Genomic DNA, 17,536 nt, shown 5'->3' with positions numbered 1-17,536 from the left:
ACTCGGACCAATCACTCGAGTCTATCAATTACATAAACTAATTATTCATATCAACCACTTTAAACAATATCAGTTACTCAGATCTATTAGTCAGATAATTCAATTCAATTACTTAATTTAATCAAGTTAATCACCCAGATTAATTGAATTAATCACTCAAATCATTATTACTCACTCAAATCATTTAAATAAATATCATCTTCTCATATCAATTTCTTTGATCACTCCAATCGCTCGAATCAATTGTTCGATTTAATTACTCTGATCAAATTCATTCGCTTAGATCAATCACTCAGATTAGTTGAATCAATCTCATAATCCAGTTGGATCAATCACTCGGCTCAAATTAGATTAATTACCCAGATCAATATCAATTACTTGAATGAATTACTAAAATGAATATTATTCACTCAGATCAAACACTCGAATCTATCGGACACTCAAATAAATTTCTCATATTAATCACTGTTGATCAAATTAAATCATTCAGATTAGTTACTCGAATCAATATCATTTACTCAATTCAATGGCAATATATCTCATACTAGGATTAGGCCTTGTCACCTCTTGGAGACTCAATCACAATTATCGTCTACATGAGTAAACCTAATCACCTCTCATGGGTCTAAACATGTAAGTCTAAATCATCTACATGAAATGATCTGATCGCCTCTCATAGATCAATAATGAAAGTCTATCAATCGTCTACATGAAATAATCATGTAAGTTTATCAATCATCTACATGAAATAATCATGTAAGTCTACGAATCGTCTACATGAAATAATCATGTAAGTCTGTGATCTCACTCAAAATTCTCATGTATCTTGATCTTTTACACAGTGAGATCCAATCTCTCATGATCTCAATCGAAAATTCTCATTACTCATTCTCATTGTATCTATATCTTTCTATTTTTTTTTTATCATAACTCATCCAATCTTCTTCTTTTAATCAATCTCACTCTCATCCAATCTTATTCTTTTAATCAATCTCGATCACATTATCTTAACTCAGGAGTGGTATCATCACTCCTACTCGCACTCTCGTACTTTATCTTATCTAATTCTCTCTCATTTCTTTTTCAATTTCATCTCTCTAATCTAACCATTTCTTATCTCAATTTATATCATTATTTTAATTCATACTCTCTTATAGTATACACTCTTGGCATTTATTCTCTTAATGCTACTTAATTTATATTTATATGGATTTTAACTCATTTTAACAATTACCATATCTTGATAAACTTCTCTTCATTCTGTAATATATCATCATAAATAATCATATAACAATCTACTTTCAACCCACGTCGTGGAATACTCTCATCGCATCACGGCTAACTTAAGTACAATGCCTTTATCTACTCACCCTCACAATCACGTCATGACTTGATCTGAATCACGTCGTGAGGATATAGTCATCACGTTGTGATCTCTATAAATCAATTATAACATCCTACTTATTGTCACGTCGTGATCACTCTCCCTTCACGTCATGACTAGCAAAGGACATTGCTATTATCAATCTAACTACATCGAGTATCTCGAATCAATACGCCGCATATCATCGGTCGTCGTGCTACATATTCCATTGTAGATCTCGCAGTTGTACTTGTAATCTCTCTTCGCAATGCTCCATAACAACAAGTACAAGATCGATCGGTCCCCACAAATAATATACCTACAAAACAGATTATCACAAAAACATAAGACTTACGACTTAGTGAATAACAGCTACAATAACACAATCAAATAAATTAAATAAATCACATAATAATTCAATTAATCATATATGTAGCAATTAATTTATATCAATTAATGGTATTCTCATAACCACTCTCTGAGTAATAATCTATCACTTTTTTATACCTATTTCTAGATTAATGATCTATTTCTCAGTTAATCATATATATATATATATATATATATATATATATATATATATATATATATATATATATATATATATATATATATATATATATATATATCAATCGAATAAAATAAATCTCTCATCCATAATCTATACATCAATTAGGCTTATCTCCTAATCAGGATCTATCTCTCAATCGATGATCTAATTCTCGTCAATAATCTATCTCTCAGTCTTAATGTATATCTCTCTACCATAATCTCTCTCTGGATATTAATAATTCTATTTCTAATAAAGTAAATCACTCTCTTTATCAATGTTTACTCTCTCAATGGAAATTATTATCTTTTTCATAATCTCTCATTCGATCATGACCAGTCCATCTATTGTGATTTATCTGTTATTCATATTGAATCTATTAATTATACTATATTTCTCGATAATGATCTAATTAACATAAATAATTAACTCCTCAACAATAATCAATTAGTAAAACTATAAAATTCACATATTGCATATCATAGATATAAATATCACGTATATCACAAATGAATGACAAGCAATTACTCGGAAATGATTTATCTTTTAATATAATCTATCTCTAGTTTATAATCTATCTCATCAATCAAAATCAATCTTTTAGTCAAATGTTAATTTTTCAGAATACTTAATCTCTCAAATATCGATCAATTTCTCATTAATAACTAATCATATAATTCATGTAATATATATCACAAATAAGACATCAATGGATGTTAGAGTAATGGTACTCACCTGGTCAAATCGGCATACTAATTCCAGTTTCGGTTTCCATTCTTCACGGTCTATTAGATCGTCTCATGGTAGCACCTAGTCATCACATAACAAGTTCCTCAAAACCTATCTCAAATCAATACTACATATACTGTATGAACATTGATCGTTATAATAATCAAATCTCATAATACAACCATAATAGGCTTAACCTGTAAGCCGTTAGCCAAATCTCTCATAATGGGTAACTCTCAAACATTAGGATGTATAGCCCCGAGAATCCCATCTAAATCCATAATCATAATATTTACTCACAATCTTACCAACGTGTTTGTAATAACACCATATCATGAAAACCCGTAATATACTCGGGTCTATCAACTCTAAACAATAATCATATATCGTTAATACAATTTAACGGGTAAAAGATACCTCGATGTATCCGGTAACTCGACCCTCGTGTTACATGCATAATTGTATAACTCCACTATAGAAATCTCTGGAAAACGACTCCCAAGCAACATCTCTGATCTCGTCTGCCAAAACCTTCTCAAATGACACAAATGCTCTCGTATATATAGCCATACGTTCCTCACGTCGTGACCTCTTGGTCTCATGTCGTGAGGATCTAATGTGCTCCGATCTTGACACGTATTGTAGTTGTTTGCGACGTGTCTCGCTAATCTGACCCGTCTCACGTCGTGAGGATCATGTCTCGTGTCCTGAGAATATATGCCTCACATCGTGATGGACATTAGACTCTCGTTTTGACACGTATGGATCTTGAACATTCCGATGACTCGTCGCTTCTCACGTCGAGAGCAGCTTAATGTCACATCATGAGAGTCAGAAGTTTGACCATTGACTTTGACTTTCATTGAATTCCAAATAGCAACGTACTTTCATCTAAACTTCAAATGGTCATAACTTTCTCATAAGAACTCCGTTTTTTACGATCTTTATATCCATGAAATCCTCCCAATCATCTCTACAACATTTCTCAACTATCTATTGCTAAATTGCATTTCTAAGTTTAAAGTAAATTTCATACTCTATTTCAACTACCCTCCTCATAAGATTCGTATCTCGTAAATAATACATGTTACTAGAACCATGTGTTACACATTTCAACATTAATTCATGTTAAATCCCCACTAAAACCCATATTTAAGCTGAATCTTGGTTTTGAGTTGTAGTTCTCGCCAGAATCTTGGTTCCGAGTGGTGGTTATTGGTGTGTAGGGGGTCTGTCGGTGCCCGATAGTGGTTGTTGGGGGTTGTCGTGTATGGTGGTGTAGTTGGTAGTTGTTACCAGTGTTTGATGGTTGTCGATGGCAATTGGCGATGGTTGATCGTGGTCGGTGACTGGTGGTGAGAGTTTGAGCCGGAGGAGTGGGAGTGCAAGTGGACCCATTTGGTAATAAATTAACTAATTTATTTTCTTTAATTAAAAATATAATAAAAAACTTAAAAATAAAATATTAAGGGTATGATAGTTATTTCCAATTGAACAGGGATTTACAACGTAACAAAATCAAAAGTTAGGGATGATCCGGATGCAAAACAAAAGATAGGGACCAAACATAAAAAAAATTGGTAAACCTTAGGGACGATTTCAGTAATTTATTCTTCTGTTTAATACAAATAAAGTGTTTATAATTTATTTTTTGAAGGGTGGGATTAGTGGTTAGCAGTTAGTACACGAAAGCAGTTAGTATCACGAAACTGTCAAAGCCTGAAATAGAACTCAAGATCTCCAATTTAAGAGACAAAGCCTCTACCAAGTGTTTATAATTTATTAGATTGGTTTATTTTAAAAAACCGAATCATTAGTTTAATAAAGTATAATTGTTATCATATTTAATATACTAAATATTTATATAATTTATAAAAATTTGATAAAACTAATAGTGAGAGAACAATATATTATTTTCGAAATAAATTTTATTGGGATGTTTAATATTAATATACAATTTTTTTTTTCTTTCAAATCTCTTGTTGGGTCAAGTTCACTTTCAAAGTAAATAGATAATGTTTTGGTACCAGTCTGAAGATTTAATGGACCTTGTACATGACATTTTCTAGGATGTGTAGCACGATTTACGTAGACTCGTAAACATCTTTAAGTAACGGACTTGCAAATTGACTTTTGAATTAATAAATAAAAACTTGCAAATATAACATGCGTATTTAAAATGTCATTTAGCAATTGGACTTATCTTTATTGAGTAAATTACACGAATCCTCCTTATACAGTGTCAAAAGACACGTTCGGTCCCTATTTTTAAAAATTATCTTGGATCGTCACTGATATGTTTAACAGATGCACGTTTCGTCCCTAGTTTCATTAACCAGATCTAAAAAGACAAATTTACCCTTATCGATTTCTTTTTTGAGTTTTTTTTTTAATTTTATTATTAACAATTAAAAAATAAAATAAAATGGGCCCACTAATTAACCTCTACTCTACCACCCACAACCTTCGTCACTTCATATTCGGTTGCATCACATTGACCCAGATACAATATAGACTTCCTTAGAGGGTGTGGTGCTATCGAAACCGCGCTCTCTCCCCCGCCACATCAACACCATGTCATTTTTTACCATACAAGTGTGGTTTCTTGTCACACCAAAGGAGTGGTGACACACTTTCAAAAGGCAAAAAAGAAAAAAAATAAATAAATAAATAAATAAATTCATTTATGCCCCAAAGGTCACACCCACCAACAACCGATCACAAACCACGGTCTTCAAGGACCGCACTGCGGTCTTGGCTGCACCTAACCGCACCCTGAGGGTGGTGTTCCCTGGCCACGTGTCACCATCACGGTTCCAAACCGCATCCCACGTGAAGCCTTATTATCACCACAACCTGTCAGCTTCAACTTATTACTCGTCGATCAATTTTTTCAAAATCCATGTTTGAAAACCCTAAGAGATACAATAACAATGATACCTGATAGGGCTCTGGTGTATGATATGTGGATATGAATCTATTTCCTCAGCCACCGATCGACACCAAGAACCAAATCTGATTTAAGATTCTTTCGATTTCAATTCTATTGAGAATTTGGGGGTGCATAATGTCTTGTACAAACAAAAACACCATCACAAGCTTCATCGAGATGATGTTCTTCTTCCTTTTCTTTTCTCTTTATTGATCTCACTTCCCTCTTCCTAAGGTCCCCAACCACCTTAAATCCACTAACATCCGCTAGCTTTCCGAATACCACCAGTTTTTCGATTTTGAGCACTAAAATTATCATCTCCGGCTGGAATCGTCGTATACTTTCCGATGACCACCATTTTTCTGAACTCTGGTCCAAGCATAACCAAAGTAGGGTTAGAGATAGGGACGTCTTGGACAAAAACTGATATGCAATCGTGACAGTGATGGAAGAAGGCTTATATATATGAAGCTTCATGAGTTCACCTGGGATGACTGCGAACATGCAATCGACACTCCTCCACCATATGTTCCCTCAATCCAATCTTGACACCTGCACCACTCATTCCCAACGGCTGAAATTACATGATGAAGGAGAAACAAAGCAGCCATGGCCGAAGCTGTAGAATAAGAGAACCAGGGTAACTGGTGACCTTTGACCGGAGTTGCACGAGGATGGAGAAACAGAGCAGCCGTAGATGAATTGCCAACAGTGGGAGAGTTCAGATCGCGTATGAGGGAAATTTCGATGGGGATTACAGGCTTTTAGGCGTTCAAATACCGGAAATAGTAAAAAAAAATGGAAGGTGTTTTTAAAAAATATACATAAAAATGGACTTTTCTGGATATAGACATGTATTCTGCGGAGGTAGCTCTACGGAGCTCCGTGGAATCTATTGTAACTCTGCGGAATGGCAAAATCATAAATAAATCAATGTATTAAAAAAAAACACTAAAGATCCATTCCGCGGAGTTACCTCCGAGGAATGGATCTTTAGTGGGTTTTTTTTTTTTTTCACATCGATTCTTCGGGGTTTATATTCATTCCCCCAATTAATTATTTTTAATAAAAGATTATCATACTATTATAATCTTTACTTGAAAATAATTAGTTGAGGAATTAATATAAACCCCGAAGAATCGATGTGAAAAAAAAAAAAAAAAAAAAAAAAACTCAAGATCTATTCCGCGGAGCCACAGTAGATTCCGCGGAGCTACCTCCACGGAATGTATGTCTATATCCGGAAATGTCTATTTTTGTGTCTATATTTTGAAAAAAACCCCATTTTTTTTACTATTGCAGGTATTTTCCCTTATTATTTTAGATAATAAAATATCAATAAATAAATAAACAAATATCAAACAAATGAAAATAAATGAAAAAGAAATAGAAAATGGCAATTTTTGAAAATAATAATTGAGCGCCCACTTTGACACCTCCGCCAAAGACAATTCGTGTAACTTACTATATTAATTTCATACTATTACAGTTACTTATTACTTAAAAAAGATAGATATATATATATATATATATATATATATATATATATATATATATATATATATATATATTAAAAGTATTTAATTTATTTGTTGAAACATATAATTATCAAAAATATTTACATAGCTTAATAGTTAAGACTTAACGGTGTGGTGGTTATTTTACTGGTGACGTACGTACGTGGAGGGTATTATCGACAGTAAACACCCGTCCTTGATAACAATTATTGTCTGCATCAATGAACATTCATCTTTTTCTCTTTCTTATCTTAACGTTCAAATTAATGCCTCTATTCCTTGTTTTTTCATACTTCTTTCTTTTTAATAATTGATATACTTCCCTTTTTAGCAATTGATTTCTTTTTCTTTGGTCATTTTCTAGTTATATCAAGTTTTTTTTTTTTTTTTTTATCAAATTCAAAATGATAGTATTGAACCATAAAAAAATTATTAAATCAAATAAATTTCAAAATATAATATTTAATATAAAATTCAAAGTTTTAGATAAGGGTTTCTTTAAAAAATAATATCAAACATTTTAATGATTTAATCTAAAAATTAAATATATTTTATCTTTTTTGTATCATACAATAGTACATGAAACCAAATTTTGGTACATTTAATATAACGCCCCAAAATCATTGATAAAATTTTCATTTTTAAAATTAATCTAAAATCATAACAACCTCAAACAAAATATGTGAACATGAGAATAATCATCAGAGTACAAATCAAATCATAAGGAAAATGCGGAACATGGGTGGATACGCTGCAATTATGTCGGACCCTTTGTTTTTGTACCGGAAGTACCTGAAACCATAAACATAATTGTAAACACAAAGCTTAGTGAGCTTCCCCATAATACCACATGCAATAAACATATACATATAATAGCACGTGGTTGTGTCAGGTTCGTATCAACCCCATATGACAACATGTAAATGTGTCGGGTCCGTATCAACCCCCGTGTCTATATCAACCCGTATGACAACAAGAAGTTGTGTCGGGTTCGTATCAACCCCTGGGTCTATAATGACTCGGAGCACATATTGGCACTATTTTCATCATTCAATCATATCAAACATAGTCAAATAATCACATACATCCAACACATACAAATCAGTGGGCCGACATTGGTGTCTTCGGCCCTTTAGTGTGGTAAGAAGACTTACCTCCAAAAGAAAATAACTGAACCACACACTTTAGTTGCTGCTAACACAACTCCTCATACTAATCATATTCCAAAAAAAAAACCTTAATTACTAATCAGGGTTTTAACCCATAATAAAGAGTCCAAATAATCCATTGTCCTAAATAAGGGGATAAAGGTCATTTTGCCCTTCATATTCATAGCCCAACCTAATAATCCCAATTCCTAATTGTCTAAGGCCCAAACGTTGAATCCGAGTAGTGCGCCCTGCGAACAAGCATCTGATGCGGAAGAAAAGACGAGGTCGAGGTGCAGTACGCGCAACGTACTTTAATTTACACCTGGTGTACGCACCATGGTTCAAAACTTCTATTAAGGCCTTAAGACCTGATGTCCAAACTTCAGATATAAGCTAAATAAAACGTCTAAGGCCATAAAATTGCAACCTTTATGCCTTTGCATGACTACAAGGAGCCCAACATCAAAAACCTAACTCATTCAACCATTTACCAGTCCATAACTAATGGAAGCAAACCAAGATCCAAGCTTGCATTTTATGACATAAAATACCCTAAAACATTTGAATGAACAGATTAAAGGCTTTGGAGTATTTCATACTCACAAAGATCTAGGTTTTGGGACCAAAAGAGTGTAAATCTAAGCTTAAACGATATCTAAAGAAATATGCATCAAGGTTACAGCTTTATACATCTAAAAGATGCACAAGGATGAGAAATTGTTGGACCCGAAGACTTAAGAGCAAAATCCCTTATTTGATGATCTTCCTTCACAAAAAAGGATACACAAAACTCACTCAAAAGCTTCAAATCTCACTCCCAAGCCTAGAGTTTCGATCTTAGGGTTTAGAGGGAAGGAGTCCAAAGGTAAGGACAGGTTTGAGGTCATAATGACATTTAAATAGGGTCCAAGCCCTAAAATTAGGGTTTGCCCTAACGCAAGTACACCTAACATACCACATCGTACACCCAACATACGGGTCCGGGTCCGCGATCACAGAATAAATGAGCTACACGGGGCGTAGCTCCAAATTACGCTTAGCGTATGGACTAAAATGTAATAACTTTGGATTTGAAGCCATAATTTGAAATGTACCCGGCACCGAATGCTACATTTAACTATTAATTTTACTTTAACTAATATTAATAGTAAATGTTGTATTTTTTTTAATTTTAAAAGAAAAAAATAGGCAAATAAAAACATCACCATACCCTACTCATAAGTAAATTGTGACAAAAATGTTAAAAGTTTTGGTGGCGCCTATATGACACACTTTTACCATTAGCAAAAACATCACCATACATTTTAGCATAATACGGTAACACTAACAACTAGGACGGAAACTAACCACCGTAAATTGGGATTAGAAGTCTTAACATTTAAATGAAATTCAATACAAAATACATTAATATATAAAATTAAATTTAAGAGATGATTGATTTAAAATTTAAATTTTGATATTATATATATATATATATATATATATATATATATATATATATATATATATAAACAGTATCGTACCATTCATAAGCCGACTTTGTCTATTCGGCTCCGGCTAACAATTCCAACTCATCGACTTCTTTACTTCTATAACTGATACGTGTACTCCTCCTCCCGGTGCTTATGACGATTTAAGGTATGTTCTTCCCTCATCATTCTCTCTCACCACCACCAACTTCTAATCCAAATATGCTTCGTTTATCTCTTTATACTTCTCAATCCTCCATTGCTTCCAAAACTAAGCGTTTTCAGACGGAAGCAAAAAATATCATAACACCGTCAATCGTCGTCTTCTTCAGGTTTTTCCTCATAACTTTCAACATTTTGGTCTTACATGATAAGCTTGAATCTTTCCAATTTTGCTAAAGGCATACCAAAATTGCCCACTTATAAATCTTTATGTGTATCTAATATTATATTCGTGCCCGCACAAAGCGTCGACGACAAATAACTTGTTTGGCAAATTGTTTTATTACATGGAATAGTTCTTGACATTATATTTTTTTATGGTTACTATTGAAAATAATCAATTAAATTTAATAATATTATTGAGCAAACTATAAAATGGATATTGTATCATGGTCTACCTGTATGGCATCTTCCTCCACATCCTCCCTATGGTATGGACATGTTTAATTATTCTAGATTTAGGGTCAGTTCGATAGTTGTTGTCTGAGAAAGTTTACTGACTAAGAAAGAAACCATGATGTTTGATTGTACATATGACTGACTATGTTGAATGATGAAAAATAACCATATTACCCTGTTGTTATATACTATGATGGATGAAGTTGCCGAATAATTATAAAAACATTCAAAATCAAAAATTACACAATAATAATTTAAAAATTCAAATACAAATTACACAAAATGTATGTTAAAATCAGAATTTATAATTGAAACTTTATATATGAAATGGTCCTCCAATCCTATGCTTGAACATCAAAAGAAAGAAAATAAGATGAAACTAATGAAGGTTCATGTCGGGTACTTTCCAGTCAGAAAAAATATATCAGAAAAAAAAAAGATGAGATGGTTACATGTGGGGCACAGCTGGTGGTTGCAATGACGCTCCGGCGGGAGGAGGCTGGACGGCAACAAATTAGGGAGCTTGGTGAGGAGGCGATGATGTATGATGAAGATAGCCGAAAAGAACAAAGAAAGATGCGAGGTTTGGGGCACAATTGTCTTGCCGACCCATTCAACCAGAAAGATATGGTTTGGGGTTTGTAGGAAAGACATATATTACTTGGAAAACCCCCTTTTTTATGCAAATAAAATAGTATTTCCGATCCATTCATCCAGAAAGATATGTTTGGACATGGAAAAATGTCTATCAAATGAGGTCTTACTCGTATATGAGCTCAACCCAATAGTTGTTTAGGTTTATGATTATAAATACTTGTAGTCAGGGATTCCAACATAATCACTTTTGAAACAATTAATTAATAGAATAGTTATGTTCATATCGATCAAACCATGTTAATTCATTGTGTTATTTTAGTTTTTTTCTTGTGTAACATCATATCTTTGAGCATACAATATATCATTAATATGATTTCATTAAAATATTAGAAACAAAATAATTATTAGATGTTATAATTAATTCTTAAATAATAAGATAAATATCAGTTTTAACCAGGATATTTATGTTTAAACCTGATATCTATATTTTCGATTCAACCTACTGGTCTAAATTAATTAATAATGATGTCTATATTAAGATATCTAAATTAGTTTATATACATAAATTTAATATTTCAAAATTGTCATTTTGCAACTAACTGAATTTCATAATAACTTTCCTTAATTCATGTCTTTCAATTTTTGGCAAATATTAATGATTTATCTATGCTTAACTGATTTGTATATAAAACTTTCTAAGTCATACCACTTAAAATTCAAGATATTGCTAATATGCTTTATAATATAGTATAAATATAGATATAGGTTATATGTTGTTGTGTATATTTGTTGCTTTCTTATGCAAGGTACCTACAAGCCGATACCAAATGTTAGAACAAGTGAAAATTTACCTTCAATATAGTTCTTGAAGGTATATAATGACTACTAATTTACAAAATATCGTCATGGTTGATGAAACTTGAATCCCAAATGTTGCAATCATAGGAATTTGAAGATATGAACTGGAAAGGGGTTGAGGATATGATAAAGATTATAGGCAAAGGAGTAGTGGAACTCATAGATTATAGTATCATAGGATTCATTGTAAGTACTATTTTTTTTCCTTTATCTGTGGAGTCATTATAATCAATAGTTATCTTCTTCTTTACCCAAGTGTTGTTTGTGATCTTGGATTTTTATCTTTTTCATTGTAAGTACTAACGTTTTTCGGTATTTGGTAGGTTTTTTGCTAATCTTGTCACTAAGTGGAAGCTTTTAGCTTTTGACTCTTGGTTGAGTAGAAAAGGCTTGGATCCTTCAACATACATGAAGAATTTGGGCATTACTAGAAACAATGATGATGCAGGCATGATGCAACGCCCCAAAAACAACAAGTATAATTTTCATTTTTAAGTCGACCAAAATAACCATTCTTTCATTCCAAAATACCATCAAAGTATAGAATTGTATCATATATTTATCATATTACAAATCATAATATAAATGCAGACCATTGGTGGATGCGATGCAATCACGTTGAGCTCTTCCTTTTCGTACCGAAAGTACCTTAAACATAAACATAAATTGTAAGCACAAAGCTTAGTGATTTCCCCAAACTACCACATATCATACATATATCGGACCCCGCCCAACATTCATCAGGCCCTACTCGACATCCCTTAGGCCCTGCCCAGTTAACGGGTCTATTCATAACATGTAGTGGTCCCCACCCAACACATATAGCGATCCTTGTCCAAACACACATACAAACACATGCAAGAATCACGAAGACAACTATCATCCTATAAACATAATCCAATAGGCCGACATTGGTGCCTTCAACCCATAAGTACAGTGAAGAGAATCACCTCGTGATGCAGCTCAAAAGTTAACTCAATCTCAAAATCCAAAAACAGGTGCTAAACGCCACCTAGATAAACACACCAGGAAAAACCCTTAATATACCTTTCTAAAATAGCAACTTGACCAAAAGTCAACCCATGTCAACAAGTCAATGGCCAATCATCAAAATCCACATTAGTCAACCTCCACGTTGTGGCCATCCTTCGGCTACGTCGTGGCTAATAGGTCCAACCCAATCAGAAACTTGGTCCCAGATACACTTAGATACACACAAATACACTACCACGTCGTGGCATTCAAGCCACTACATTGTGGCAGAGTCAATCTAAAATAGCCGCGGGTTCCTAATATTCACGTCATGGCATCCTATCACTACGTCGTGGGAAACGTCTGAAGGCAATTTTCACGCCTAAGCTCTTAATCCGTAAATCCTTCTGTCCAAAATTTCCATAAAGCTTCTAGGGGCCATAGTGATCCCTAAAAATGTAAACTTTATGGACATGCATTCCCCATGTGTAACATCCCAAAAATCATAAGTAGAAATTTCATTTTTAGGTCAACCAAAACCAAAAAGTATTCATATAAACCATCCATAAGTATGTCAATGTGAAAATAATTATCAGAGTACAATTCCAAAAATCATAAAAATGATGAAGACGGGTGAATGTGTTGCGACCAAGTCAAGCCCTTCCCTTTCGAACCGAAAGTACCTGTCACACCCCCGAACCAGACGGCGGAAACGTCCGAGGGCTGTCGTGACTCAATTGAATACCATAACATTGAATATATATGAAACATAACATCATACATCACCATGCATTGAGATAGTACAACTGGTAGAGTTTACACTTAGTACATTGTTTTAACATTACATTCCCAAAAATAAATTGTTCGATAACAGATAAACAAATTACAAGCCATCACTGAGTACATTTTTCCCCTTGGTTTACCTGTTACCTGAGAATACAAGTATTTTGAAAAACGTCAACATATGAAATGTTGGTGAGTTCATAAGCGGTGTTTGAAAAGCAATGTTTTGTATTGTTTTGAAAACTACCAGAAAATCCGATATTTTCTAAAAAGAATTTATGAAAAAGTTTGTGAAGATCCATAAGTATGCTTGTTTGTTTCTATAATTGTAGAAAGAGTTTATTAAACTTGGTGTGCATCTCGTAACTGTATGTATTGAATAACCCTAGGAAAAACCCGATGTTTCCCTAACACTTTGAATTATGTATAGTTGTTGTACCATCGTGGTATGTGAAGTCATTGATTCCAGGCGACATTGGGTTATTGCGCATGGTGAATTGTTATAAACACGCGTTACACAAACGACCAGTTTACAACTATACTAACGATCCCTTAGGCATCGCCCGTACTATTCACGTAACCCAACCGCCCTGACTTCTTGTAGCCCCACGACCGAGGAGAAAAGAGGGCACGAAGACCTCAATAATCCTATTAGTCGGTCGAGGCTATAGTGAATGCGAAGAGCCCTTGGCCCGACTCGCATTTGGTGAATTCTCGACTTTACTAGCAGTACCAAAGGACCCTTGGGGCCCAATAGTATAAAAGCCATTGAAAGTCCTTTTACGCTGTGTTAGATCATGTAAGACCCAACAACTCGTAAGGAGGTTGTCTTCGGGCCTAAAGATCAGGTCATTGGGCTAGCTAGGCCCAACAAGCAAGATTTAACACTTTTGAGCCCAAAGATGGTGTATCGACGTCTGTTTATTCCCACGTGTGTATTGAATTCCCGAATTTTTCGTGTATGTATCGAGTTGTCGTCGTGTTAGTAGTTTCAGGTTCGTTATTGATTCGAGACCGAATCAATTCGTTTGATAACGATTTTTGGTGTTGATTGTGTATTGTGATTTGTCGGTAGTCGCGGTGTCAGTGTTTTATCGCAACGGATTTATTGATTAAAACATTGAAGTTTTTCTGTTTACAGCCCCTTTTCTTTTGTAAATTTACATTTTTAACCCTTTGAATAAAATAATTTCCGATTGAGTCCTTAAACCATTTTTCTTGGCATTTTAATATCAAAACTTGTTGGAAATGATATTTTTCAGCACATTTTCATTTGAAAAAAGTTTTAGTCCCTCAAAATATAGTTTTCTCGGCTGTAACCTCATTTTTCCGCAACTTTTACACTTTTGGCCCAAATTAGAAATTTTTTGCATCTTTGGTCCTTTTTAATTATGAAAAGCATTTTTAACCCTTGAAATGGACTTAGAACACTAATAGTTCCCTATTTTACAGAAAAATACAGTTTCATCCCCTCAATTTTGAAAATCTCGCATATTGGGCCCTATTGGGCCGAAAATGTCATTTTTGGCCCATTATGCTTAAACTTTTACTTTTTAATCCTTCAAAATGGTATATTTCCAGAAAATACATTATCAAAACTGTTTTGACTCATTACACCCATCAGAATTCGTATTTTGTCATTTTGGGCCCTTTAACTTTATATTTTTAACAATTTGAGTCCAAAAATGAGTTTTTAGCCCAAAGAAGATGTTATTACACAACTTGGTTATTTTTCTTGAAATAAATTGTATGTAGTAATATAATTTATGCTAATATCATATAACACAAAGTAAATCTCGATTTTTAAGGGCTTTTGACTAGATCCAACATCATAAACACACAAAAACACAAATATAAGCATAGAAATCATACAAGGCATACAAATACACATAGATCTACACTTTCACTTGTATTCCCCCCCCCCCCACAAAACTTATAAAACAGAAAAATAGGGAGTATGAAGCTCACCTTAGGGTGTGGTATCGGTTTTGGAGAAAATATGGAAGAAAATGAGGTGATTTTCAGCCCTAGCACATTTTGATGAAGATCTCGACCTTGAGGTGGTTCTAGGATGCAAGATCATGATTTCTTATGAGTTAAGAAGAGATTTTTGATAGATCAAGGAACCTAGATCATAGAATTAAGTATAACCTTACCTTGGATGGTGATTTTTGTGAAAAATCTCCTTGGAATGCCCTTAAATATCGAAAATTTAGAAGAGGGAGGGAGGAGATGTTCTTCAAAACTTAGAGAGGATGAAATGAATTTTTGTGAGTGTATGTGTGTTTGTTCGGCCGAGAATGAGAGAGAGGGAGAAGAAGAGAGATCTTGAAGTGATGTATGCATGGATATATGAGATAAGATGCATGAAAGAATGAGATATGTTGCATGGCGAACCAAGAGACAATAATGAGGTGGCAATCCATAAGTCAACTCTTCACCCTTGGATTTGGGCTTTTGGGCCGAGATTTTAAAAGGAAAGGAAAGTTTTGGGCTTTAATGCCCCTAAGCCCAATATTAGAGTTAGTTTGGATGATTATTGGCCTTACAAAATATAATTGTGATTTTTATGCTTTATTAGGCTAGATTAGGTTAATTATGGCCCATAATGTTTCATGAAGTTGATTTATTCCATTCTAGTCCCAATGTGGCCCAAATTGTTGGAATAAATGAAAGTAGGTCCAATTAGAGCCTATTTAAAGGTTATAAACCCATGGTAGTCAAGTTGGAAGCTTATTGGTCCTTTGAGTCCAATAAGGAAGTCCTAGTCCAAAAATGGACCTAAACAAGAACTTCTAGGGTTTCCAATTGCTTGTTGAATATTTGAATTACTTGTATGGTGTATTTGATTGAAAATTTTGATGTCATATAGTAAGCATCATACATGCTCTTAAGTTTTGATTCAACATTTTACTTGAGTGTAATGATTACAAGACATAAAAATTTCTAGTTGTGACAGTACCTAAACATAAACTTAAACTGTAAGCACTAAGCTTAGTGAGTTTCCCCAAAATACCACATACTATACATACAATGGGCCTCGCCCGATATCCATCAGGCCTCCCCCGACATTAGGCCCCGCCCAGTATAGATCTATCCGTAACATGCGATGGGCCCCTCCTAACACACTCATCAGGCCTCGCCTGGTATACATACAAACACATACAATACATGCAAGAGTCACACAAACAACTAACATTCTAATAACAATAATCAATGGGTCGGCGTTGGTGCCTTTAACTTGCCAAAACATTGTGAGAAGACTTACCTCAAATTGATGATAACTGAATCATACAAGCACCGCTTCCACAAGGCTCCTCGAACATATCCAAAATCACCCCTAATCAATAATTAAAATAATAACCTCATCATATTCTATCATGCTAAGGGGTAAAGGACTATTTTACCCTTCCTATACTTGGCCCAATTAATCATGGCCCAAACTAAAATGACCTAAAGCCCAAAATGGCCCATAAAGGCTTCTGGTGAGTACCCTCCGCATACGAACACTGTACGCCCAACATACCGCATGTTCGAAGAGAGGGTAACGGGATGAAACCCATTACGTGCAACATACCACGAGGGTACGCCCAACGTAACTCACTATTGCCCGAACTCAATTTTAAGATCTTAATGCTTAAGCCCAAAAACATCCAAATCACAGATCTAACTCTAAGGGACGTATTAAGTTATAAAGTTCCTAGCTTTAAGACTTTGCATGGCTTAATGGAGCCTAAACCAAAGCCCTAGATTCATAACTTCACCAAAAGACCATTAAATCATGCATGGAAGAGATATACCCATCAAGATTTGATTTTTATGACTTAATGACCTAAAAAATGACTAGAAATGAGACTTGGAGGTTATGGAGCAACTTCTACTCACAAGATCCAATACATTGGACCAAAACATGTTCATAATATATCCTAAAACTAGATCTACATAAAATAACCATCAAGATTGAAGCTTTATACATCCAGAAGAAAAATCAAGG

The 17,536-nt window shown here is 34.0% G+C and overlaps 1 long non-coding RNA gene across 1 annotated transcript; it reads right to left on the bottom strand.

The window, feature by feature from the left end:
- Positions 1-5,305: 5,305 nt before the first annotated feature.
- Positions 5,306-6,476, bottom strand: LOC145090875 (uncharacterized). Its single transcript, XR_013701802.1, has 2 exons — positions 5,583-6,476; positions 5,306-5,498 (listed from the first exon to the last, which is right to left on the bottom strand). It is a non-coding gene; the product is annotated as an uncharacterized LOC145090875 (long non-coding RNA).
- Between the last annotated feature and the right edge of the window lie 11,060 nt (positions 6,477-17,536).

This window comes from Lactuca serriola, chromosome 2 (genome assembly GCF_051521515.1).
Source record: "Lactuca serriola cultivar US96UC23 chromosome 2, Lser_US96UC23_V15, whole genome shotgun sequence".
Classification (NCBI taxonomy): Eukaryota; Viridiplantae; Streptophyta; class Magnoliopsida; order Asterales; family Asteraceae; genus Lactuca; species Lactuca serriola.
The sequence above is the reverse complement of the archived record's forward strand: the minus strand, read 5'-3'. Positions and strand labels throughout refer to the sequence as shown.